The sequence below is a fragment of the Vigna umbellata genome, chromosome 6 (genome assembly GCF_029865625.1).
Source record: "Vigna umbellata cultivar VRB3 chromosome 6, Vumbellata_1.0, whole genome shotgun sequence".
NCBI lineage: Eukaryota > Viridiplantae > Streptophyta > Magnoliopsida > Fabales > Fabaceae > Vigna > Vigna umbellata.
In genome coordinates, this window is record NC_142170.1 from 24019200 (window position 1) to 24031227 (window position 12028).

The following is a 12028-nucleotide window of genomic DNA, read 5'->3' on the forward strand; positions in this document are numbered from 1 at the left end:
GCATGTACGATAAAGTGTTTCAATACTTGTATACTTTGTTCTTGATATTTGCGCATATCACTAAACTAGAAAGATATGATCATAATCACTGCACCCAAGAAAAAGACGTTGTGAGAGATGAACAACATTATGGGAATGTTTCCCTTGAAGCCTTTGTCACATCGTACAAGCTCAGTTTTGCTAAAGACCATAATAAAGCTCTAAACCTCTACAGCATAGACTAAAGTCTAATATCCCACCTAAAGGCTACCTACTCTTTTGAAGTCAACTTCCTTGTCTAACGGTCATCTTTCAAGAAAAGTTATATATAGACGAAAGCTTGAAGAGAAGACTATAAGGATAATATAAGAAGAATAAGATAGTAAATTGTGAACACTAAGCTTATTGTGCTCATACATAGTTTGAAGTTGAATACTTTTCCAGAAGAGAAAAACCTTAGCATACCTTTCCACATAATATTGTTTGTGTTGTAAATTATGAAGAGAATTAAAGCATTTGGTGTTTAGCTTAGTTGAGTTAAATAGTCTAGACGTGTTGTCTAGGATTGAAACCAGAAGTTGTTAGAATACTTGTAAACCAGAAAGGTAAACCAAGAGTGGTTAAACTCAAACTAGTCGTATTGATTAGATGAACTGAGAATTGTGAGAATATTCGTTGTAAACCTAGAGTGGTAAAACTCGTATAATCTTTTTTAAAGATTAGTAGAACTCCTTAAGAGTTCTTAAGGAAAAATTAGACGTAGTTCATGTTGAGTGAACTAGTATAAAATTTATATTTTATTACTTTTCTCTTTAAAACGTTTTCTATTTAAGTCTTCTATAAAAAAAATAACGTCTAAATATCTCATATAAAGTATATCTTTTATAAACCATTAAACATTGATTTTTGAAAAGTTTTAAAAAACATTATTCCCTCCTATAGTTTTTTATTATGATTTCACTAAATCTCACATACTCCCTCCAAATACAATAAGTATGTTCACACCAAAATATCTACATTAATTAATAAGGTTATAATTATTTATTTCGTCCTTTATACTACATTATATACTGTTTTATACATACATCACGTTACTTTTCTTTTTTCGTTTTTCAAAATATAACAAAATTTGGATGATATGTTATATATAGAATTAAAAAGACTCGTGGAAGATAAATTATAAATTTTTTAATAGAATTAATATATTCTTTGACATTGTTATACCTTAATACATTAATTCATTGTAAAAAATAATATTCTTATACATTACAGCAAGCTCAAGCACATCCTGAACAAAGATCATTATTTGGTCTTCCAATGAAGAATTAATTGAGGCACAAATACAAATCTGTAATTTAACGATTTCTTTTTCAAAAAATTAGTGCTGACTTGACCAATGCTATATTATTTTAATAAAAGTATTAATTCAAAAATTAATGATATTATTGAGGCTGCTTAATGCTTAAAGGTCAACAGCTAACAAATTAGAGAAAAGAAAGGCAAGAGATTTGAAAGAGAGAAAAGAGGATTAAAAAAGCAAAGGAGTAACTCTAAGGTGGATGAGGACGTGTCTCACAAAAATAGAGATAGTATATATATATATATATATATATATATATATATATATATATATATATATATATATATATATATATATATATATGGGTTTGTTAACGCGCGTACGCCTATTTTTCAGTTGGTACATTTTAGCAATGTGTACCGGGTTTTAGTAGACAAAAATATCCTTATATATCATGAATTCTAAGTTTTAAGGTTAAGGGTATTTTAATAATTTTCATTCTCAAAACTAAAAAAGGAAAATAGAAACCCCCAAACCCTTACTCACCTCTCTCATTCATCTCAACCTTTTCTCTTTCCTCTTTCTCACTCCAATCTTTTCTCTCTCATCCTAGTGTAGCCCCAATTGAAAAAATCAGAAACACTTGTTGTTAAACAATCTTACAAAAAAATGATTTTATAATGAGTTTTCATCTTATAATTTTTGTCTTATCTAATTTTATCCAATTTTCACAAACATAAAGGAATTGGTAATTGACCTGGAAAAAATCAGAAATACTTGCTGTTAAACAATTTCTTACAAAAATTGATTTTATAATGAGTTTTTATTTTATAATTTTTGTCTTATCTAATTTTCACAAGCAACTGAAAAACATGAATTGGTAATTGGCATGGAAAAAAATCAGAAACACTCAGTTGTTAAACAATTTCTTACAAAAATGACTTTATAATGAGTTTTCATTTTATAATTTTTGTCGTATATAATTTTATCTAATTTTCACAAGCATAATAACATCCGAAAGAATTGGTAATTGGCCTGGAGGGTTTTTTTAGAGATGATGATTCAACAAATACAGATGATGAAATTAGAGAGGTTAGTGAAGATGGTGAAATTGAAGAGATCTTGAATGAACCTTTGCCTTGAAGGTGAATATGTCAATGACTCAACTCTTTACAAAGGAAAATTTTTTAAAGGCGTGTGTTTCTGATTTTTTTCAATTGGGGCTACAGTAGTGATGACAGAGAAAATGTTAGAGTGACAGAGATGAAAGAGAAAGGATTGAGAGGAATGAGAGAGGTGAGTAAGGGTTTGGAGGGTTTCTTTTTTTTTTTTTAGTTTTGAGAATGAAAATTATTAAAATACCCTTAACCTTAAAACTTAGAATCCATGATATATAAGGGTATTTTTATCTACTAAAACCCGGTACACATTGCTAAAATGTACCAACTGAAAAACAGGCCTACGCATGTTAGTAAACCCTAACATGCGTAGGCCTGTTTTTCAGTTGGTACATTTTAGCAATGTGTACCGGGTTTTAGTAGATAAAAATACCCTTATATATCATGGATTCTAAGTTTTAAGGTTAAGGGTATTTTAATAATTTTCATTCTCAAAACTAAAAAAAAGAAACCCCTAAACCCTTCTCTCATTCTTCTCAACCCTCTCTCTTACTCTCTCTTACTCCAACTTTTTCTCTGTAATCCTTACTGTAACCCCAATTGAAAAAAATCAGAAACATTTGCCGTTAAATAATTTGCCTTTGTAAAGAATTGAGTCATTGAAATATTCACCTTCAGTCAAAGGTTCATTCAAGATCTCTCCAATTTCACCATCTTCATTAACCTCTCTAATTTCATCATCTGCATATGTTTGGGGGTTTCTTTTTTTTTAGTTTTGAGAATGAAAATTATTAAAATACCCTTAACCTTAAAACTTAGAATCCATCATATATAAGGACATTTTTGTTTACTAAAATCCGGTACATATTGCTAAAATGTACCAACTGAAAAACAGGCGTACGCGCCGTTAGTTATATATATATATATATATATATATATATATATATATATATATATATATATATATATATATATATATATATATTCACAAATTTTGTTATATTTTTTATTGTGCGGGTATAATTCATGGTTTTTTTTATGTTAATGTTATTTATTTATTAATAGGTATTTTATTCTCTCTCCTCTTTATCACTTTTTGATTTATTTTTTCTAATCTTACATACTTTTACTTTCAAATGGATGTCCTCATGGTCAAGTCTCATCCCACCACGAAAACCACATTCTATAGAATAATTTATATAATAATGACAATGGTGCTTAGCATAAGATTATTGAAAAAATTATCTTGAAAAATATTTTTTTTAATAAATTTACATATTATATTCTACCTATATAATAACTATTTATTATAAATCATTAACAGGATATTCCATATTTCAAAATCTCATAATACTTTCCAAAATTTGTTAATATATATATATATATATATATATATATATATATATATATTAAACAATTATCTCTGATTTTGTAAAGCACGTCCTTTCTTCAGGGTTACTCTTTTTTCTTTAATACTCATTTATTTCTTTTTTTCTAATTTTATAATTTTTAACAAATGTTAAGTGTATTCCAAACATTTCATAATATAGCCAACTTAAAGGGGACAAATTTTAAGTATATTCTAAACATTTTATCAATTAATTTTATTGCCACCAAAATTAAAACCTTGGGTGTGTTTCTTTCTTTTTCGAGGGATGAGTTTGGGTAGTTTCCTTTTATTCTTTAATAAAGAAACAAATTAAACCAAATTGACGTTTATATTATGAGTTGCGCTTGTAGCTCAGTGGATAGAGCGTCTGTTTCCTAAGCAGAAGGTCGTAGGTTCGACCCCTACCTGGCGCGTGATTTTAATTTTTTACAAATTTAAATACTTTTTTTATAGTTTTACTATTAAAAAGATAGAAGCAATCACCTTAATCGAAAAAGAATCTTATTTGTATATTCTTAATAACCACAAAAACTACTGTTAAAAAAAGGGTGTATTTCACAAAAAATCTCACTAGCAAATATTTTCAAAAAAAATTGTCTATTATTTACATAAATTTTTTGCTAAATCAAAAAAGTTTCTCTTATTTTTTTTATCAGCTTAGCTTTCTTAAACATTTGTTGAGGTAACTATTATTTAATGAAGATTTTCATATTCAAGTACTAATATTAATGGAGCTTCACACTTTAATTTATATAAGTCTTTAAAAGAAATTATGTCAGCACTAATATAATAATTATTGTTGTAGGCATATTGAGCTAAAAGTATCATCCTAACTTCCAAAATGGTCCGAAAAGTATGACTTTGAAAAATCTTATAAGTATTACATTGTTGTGTTGAATTGTTTATTAATATATGGATTATAAGTTGAAGTGAGTCTCGAATTATTCCTCTTAAATTTTCGATAAGGTTTGACAAAATCTTGAGATACATACAAGATCTCTTAGGAAAGAGACTATTAATAAGTATACTGTGGAATCTTAGAATATATGTTGTACATAACTATATTAACTTCATTGATATTCTCAAAAAAAAAAAGTTACAAGTGACCATTACTTATTAACTAAACTATCAATAACCCCTATAACATTTTATTATCTAATTGATCATGTTAACTTACTATAATAAAACGTGTAATGACAATTATTTTTGCATTTTGTATCATTTTTAACCATTATTATTTATCGGAGTGGCAATTTTTTGAAACGCTATAAATATTGTCGACACAAAATATAATATGGCGATTTATGATGAACCATTATAACAACTGTCATTTTATACCATGTATAGAGTGGAAGTCTAAAGAAGTAGGATCTTTGTTCCAATTCAAACTCTATATGAGTTGAATGTATTAGTACCTATAAGAAGAAAGCAAGAATCTCTAATGATTTGATTTGTTCTCCCTAAGCTAAAACAAACATGAACTTTTGTATCTAACTAATCAAAAAATAGAAGTGCATAAATTGATTTTAGTTTATAGTAGAAACTTGAATCATCTAACTTTCTTATTTATGAAATTCTTTTACACTTTATGTTAGTTTGTCTATCAACATAATGATTCAAAATAGAATAATATGACATTAAACATCCCACTAACTTAACTTTCAATTAATCATAATTTTCATTCTTCTTTCTCATTCTCTATTTCATTTTTAGTGGTTATTTAGTTAAAAAAAATTGTGAGTATAAGAACAAGACAATTAAATTATAGTAATAAACCACAATAGCTGTAAGGAAAATGAAATGCATGATTCTACAATTAATAATTAGGAAATTGCTTTTACAAGTGTCAAAGGTTAGAATCGCATAATGAAATAATCTGGTTTGGACAAAACCAATAAGGAAATGATATGGTTTCTTAACAAAAATTGTAATATTATTGATTTTCCCTTTTTAAAATCTGACTTCTCAATACAAAAATCGATTATCACTAGAGTTCATCGATTATCACACAACATTTTTGAATTATTTAAAAACTTTTCTTAGTGATCTTTGTGCAAGGTTGCTTTGTGACTTTCTAAGTTAAGTCTTACACAAAATTTGTTTACAATATGATGTAGGTATCAACGAGTCGTGCAACAGAGTAATAAAAGTGATCAAAGAGTGTTAAGCGTGTAGCGGTCAATAAACAAGATACAATGGTCCATTTTAAAATTTTGATTTTCTTATAGAACTTTTATCAAACAGTTGGTATGCTAAAAGTGCATAGAGTGTAGGGTTCAAGAAACTCAACACATAAATTTTATCCTGGTTCGAATCAAAAGATTTTACATCCAGTCGTTAATCACTATGTTTTTCACTAAAAATATTGAAGTACAGATTACAAGATAATGAAATGAGCAAAGAACAGAAAACACCTTCCTTCGACAAACGAACGGAAGAACCTTCCTTCGACAAACGAATAGAAGAACTTGCCTTGGCCAACTTGAAAAGAACCGCTCTGACCTTAGACACACTAAGCGCGAGCTTCTCCTATTCACAAAACTTGACAAAAGGCAACACTATTACTTCAGAACTTCCTGAGACAAACTGTATTCTCAAATGACATAGATCTTTTTTCACTCACAGAGAGTTTCCCTTAGGCACAAAGCTTTAATACTCTCAAATGAAAAGTTACTTTTTAAGAGCCGTGGAAAACACTATTTATAGCCCAAGGTTCAAAAAATGAAAAGACAACTCCCAACTGCCAAATATAATCAATTATCATAAGTGATAATCGATTATTTGTGTCCGTTATGGGGTTTTCAAAAAGTGATAATCAATTATCCTGAGTGATAATCGATTATTTGCGCAACCTGGGTAATATTAAATCAAACAATGATAATCGATTATTCTGAGCAATAATCGATTATTTGCGCGAGCAACTCTTTTTCAAATAGGCCCGTGATAATCGATTATTACACCAAATAATCGATTATTTGCGCAAAGACTCTCTAAACAGGAAAACTTCTAAGTGTTTTTACATAAACAAAGTTATTCCTGTACAATTAATTCTACAAAATGCTTTTAAATAAATACATCAAAAGTCTTCAAGTTCTTCATCTTGTAGCATCATCAAAACCATAATATCTTCAAGACACCAATGCTCCTCATTGGTAACAATCTCCCCCTTTTTTATGATGATAAAAAATCTCTTGTTTAAAAGCATTTCTAATTTCTTGCATAAATTTCAAAGTTATAAACATATAAACATGTTAACAATAACTGCACTAGTTTAGAAGTTTTTCTCCCCTTTTTTATCATAAGCAAAAAGTAAATAAAATCTCGCCCTTAAGTGTTGCTCCCCCTCAACAAAAGAGTATATGCATTTCAAATATTATAAGGGGAACAAAGTAATTGATCTAGAACAGAGATATATAACAAGATATCAAACAAACTCATATATATCCGCCTCAAATAAGTACCAATTATCACAAGATTATCACATAAGATGTCAATCAAAAATTTCTCCCCCTTTTTGATCATAAACAAAAGGATCATTAATAAAGACTCCCCCTCAAATGGTTCTCCCCCTCAACAAAAGAATAGGTGTATTTCAAAACAGAATAAATTTTAAATTTCATAACATGACAGAACAAAGTACATCATGGAACACAAAAATTCAACTCTTAATCAAGAAATACAAGTAAGACTTTAAAAGGAGGGGTTGAAGGATAATTAGGAGGTTGAAGATGTCAATCAAAAATTTCTCTCCCCCTAAATGTAATATTCTCCTTAAAATAAAAAACAGATTCTTAAAAAAATTTTTAAAAAAAGTTTTTTTTTTATGTTTTAACTTAAGATAATTGATTATCACTTTAAATAATCGATTATTTGCGAGCCAAATTTTCAAAATTCATATTTTGAGACCGAGATAATCGATTATTATCCTTGGCAATCGATTATTTACGTTAGTTTCTGAAAAACACAAATTTAAGCCAAATTTTCAACCTAAGACACATCTAGGATTTATAAATTATTTTCAAAACTCTTAAAAGTTATCAGGATACCATAGAGCTTTCTTTTCCTTTTGAAAATTTAACCTGCAAAACAAAACAATAAAGTTTTGGTCCCCATAATCTCATTTGGGTCCTTTGAGGTTAGAGGCAAATTACTTTATAACAGGAATCCAAACACATTTTCCATTAGGAACATCAAAATGTTTTATTCTACATTTATTTGAAGTGTACCCCTTTTTCATACAGTAAAAATATGTGACATCATTTGGTTTTCTATAACACACAATTCCTTTTTCAACCCATATCCTACGGGTTCTTCTAAATTGATTCTTCTTTTTATGCATACTTTTGTTTTTATAAACCTTTTTAACAAATATAGGTGTTTAAACATTATTATTATTTGTGGTTGTAACTTCAAGAAGATTTTCTAGAATATCAATATCAAGCATGTAACTCTTACATGAAAGACATTCAACAGGAGGTTCAACAATTGTAGTTTCTTTCATTTCCAAATTGCATATTTTATTTCTTAAAATAACTTCTTCATCCAATGCCTTCTCATATTTAATTTTCAAATCCTTAAACTCATTTTTCAAATATTTATGAGAAACATTCAATTTCTCAGATTCATCAAGTAATTCAAGAAAAGCTTTTTACAAGTCAAACTCAGAAATTTCAGAACTAGAACAACTTACTTGGCTTGCAGAGTCATCAATATTAGTTGTCAAACACAAGTTTGCTTCTTCAACAAAATCACTTGTGCTACTTGAGTCATTATCATTCCAAGCAATGTAGACCTTCTTTTTGTGACTTTTCTTTTCCTTTCTTTCTTCATTTCTCTTGTTGTTTGAACAATCGACTTTTATATGGCCTCTTTCACCACATCTATAACATTTGAAGCTTGACGAGGATCCTTGATTGTCCTTCTTTTTCTTCAAGTGTTGGCTTCCAGATGATTCATTGTTGGCCATTAAGCATATATTTTCTTGCTCATCTGAACCGCTTGAGCTTGAGGACTTTGATGTAGAGCTTGAATTAGACAATGTCAACTTATTCACATCTGTGACTTTATAATGGTTGACTGATACGCTGTCGTTGAAGTTATCAAATTAATACTACTTTTCAAGGTAACTTCAGTATTGCCAAGTAGTATTCAAGAAAGTAGATAGGGTTAAAGTACCCTGAGTCGTCTCCCAATGAATACAAAATTGCCTTTCAATATTTCAATCTTATGAATGCAATGCAATGCTCAAGAATAAAAGCAATGTTTGGAGAATGTTTTTAGAACAAATAAAAAACTTAAAAATAGTTATGATGAAATAGGCTAATTCCATTGTTTTCCATGATAGATTCATCATCGGTTATTCACAGATAATTGTTCAATTGATTATTATTTAAGTTTCAAATTAATTAAAGTACATTCTTAATTAATTTGAGGGCGATCATGCATTTAACCAAAGTAAATTCTCAATCAAATGCAAAACCTTTCTAGATTTTTCACAATGAATTCAACCAAAGTACATTCTCAATTAAATCCTATTGTGTTTAATCATGTCTAGTCTTAAATATCCTAACCAAATTAAAAGCTAATCAATCAAAGTATTCTCAATTGATTATAGTTGAAATTATTATAAATCAATCAAAGTACATTCTCAACTGATAGTAAAAACCATTTAATCATATGAAAGTTCCTAAATTAAATCAAAGTAGATTCTCAATTAAACCTAGGAACCCTAGAACTCATATAATCAATATGCATGTAGATTCAAATACATTATGATGCAAAAATCTTTGCTTTTAATCTGATAAAGAGATGAAAGACATAGAGAGAGAGAACAACTTAAATCAATAATCAAAATAAACAATTGCATTAACTCAATCTAACCTCAGAATCCATAATGAAATTACAGTAGAATAGCCCTAGATGCTTAGCTCTCCATGAATGGAGTTGAATACAAGATGAAAGAAAAGTGAGTGAAATGGTGAATGAATGAATGAAGTGAAGTCTTAGAGAATGAATGAAGTCCCTTTTCTGCCTCCCCTGGGTCTCTTTATATAGGGCTTGGACTCTTAATATTCAGTTGACATAATCTTTTATCTTATATCTTCCAAATAACTAAAAGATTTAGATAATTATAACATTATTTGGAAGATATTTTCTGTTGATATTCCCAAATTAAATTAATTCAACAACTGAATTTTATCTTTTAGCTTTTCTGACTTTCCAAAATTGCACAAATGCCCTGAAATTTCCTCTATCTGCACTTTAGCCCCTTCAGAATTATCCAAAATTGCACCAGAACCCCTGTTTGACCAACCTTGACCAGATTCAAATCTGATGACCGGCTTTGACTCATATGGACGTGACCAACGAGAGCCCGCCACGTGGCAGCCCTAGGGTTTTCTTATGCAAGGCAATTCTCTACGCCGTCACGCGACCTATGCTTGCGCCGTGAATGAGAGAGTGGAGAAAATTCTTGCTCCTGCTTCCGCCGCTGTGGAGAAGAAGCTCTTCTCCTTTTCGGTGTGCGATGGTGATGTGTCTTGAAGGTTGCGGTCGTGTGTGGAGATGGTGATTGGCCGTGGAAGAAGGTGGCGGAGTGGCGCGATTCTGGATCTGTGTTTCTTTGCAGGTTGAATCGTGATTGCTTCTTCAAGGCGCGATTTGGAAGCCCATTGTTTCTACGATTGTTGGGTTTATTGCAGGTCTGGTTTTGATGCAAGTTCTGATGTGGTGATGGAGGAGATTTCATGCCTCGACTTTGGTGGAGAAGCTTTGCTACAATTTCTGTGGAGACGAAGATGCGAAAGGCGTCGCAAATGGAGGAGGAACTCGCGAATCTAACCGCGGCTCTGGATGGTGATGGTTGCGCGTGGAAGAAGCTGGCGGCGCGGCGGCGTGAAGAACTTGCGTCAGGTCTCGCAATGGTGGCGGCTTGCGCTCCGACGAGGATGATGATGGTGGTCCTATGGCGGCGACACTGTGTTGGGTGTTGCCGAAACGGTAGCGGCGACACATGGTGGGGACGGCGAGGCGCGATTCTCGCGATGCAGCGAAGGTGAGCATGGTTGCGACAATGGGTGGCGCGATGATGATGAGAATAGTAATGGAGGGGCTTGTGGCGGCTCTTGGTGGCTGCCATAGAGGAGGTAGCGGCGGCTAGGGTTGATGGTAAGGAAACTAGGGTTTCTGATGAAGATGATGATGTGTCAAGGGTGGTGACGTGGCAACTTCTCAATTGTCAGATGTGTAGGTATAAGATTGCCACGTGGCATGATCTGGTGAAGTCTGATTAGTTAGTGATAGGAGAGGTGTATGTAAGAAAGTTTAGGGTGTAAAAGGCTTAATGTTTTGGGCTTGGTCTTCTTGGGTCTGTTTCAGAGTTGGGAGTGTATATTTGTAAAAACAAGGGTGCACTCAGCTCCTTTTATTGAATAAACTAATTTCTTATTTTCATAATTCTGATTTTGGGCCTTCAATTGCAATCTGAACCAACAAAACTTATATTTCAGATGCATCAACAAATATTAGAACATCCAAGAATAATTTATGCGCTAAAACACACTTTTTATGCCCCTTTTATTTCCAAACACAATGAATCCAATCATCACAAATCCTCTTTAAATCAACCATTTAAGCACAAATATCTCATCAAAAATTTGAACTTTAAAGCATAAATGTGGACATAAATATGCACTCATCAGTGACTCTTAAAAGTTCCCACATTTCTTTAGCACTTTCATAAACAGAAACTTTGAAAAATTCATCAAGGGTTAGTGTAGATACAATTATATTTCTAGCCTTAACATCATATTGTGCCATTTTGTTTTCATCCAAAGTCCACTGTAAATAAGGGTTTTCTACCTACATATCATTTACAAAAATGGTAGGAACAATGAGTCCATTCAAAACAGCTTCCCAAATACCCCTGTCAATAAACTCAAAAACTATTTCCATTCTTATTTTCCAAAACGCATAATTTTCCCCCGTAAACAAATGAGGTCTATCAATTGAAGCACCCTCAACCTAAACTTGGTTATGACCGCCCATTTTTGAAAAATTTGAAAAACTAACAAAGCAAACTCTGATACCAATTGTAGGTATCAGTGAGTCGCGCAACGAAGTAATGAAAGCGATCAAAGAGCGTTAAACGTGCATCGGTCAATAAATAAGATACAATGGTCCGTTTTAAAATTTTAATTTTCTTATAGAACTTTTATCAAACAGTTGGTATGCTAAAAGTGT

At 30.9% G+C, this 12028-nt stretch overlaps 1 non-coding gene across 1 annotated transcript; it reads left to right on the forward strand.

The window, feature by feature from the left end:
- The first annotated feature begins 4127 nt into the window (after positions 1-4127).
- On the forward strand, positions 4128-4200 carry TRNAR-CCU (transfer RNA arginine (anticodon CCU)). The gene has a single exon. It is a non-coding gene; the product is annotated as a tRNA-Arg (tRNA).
- The last annotated feature ends 7828 nt before the right edge of the window (positions 4201-12028 follow it).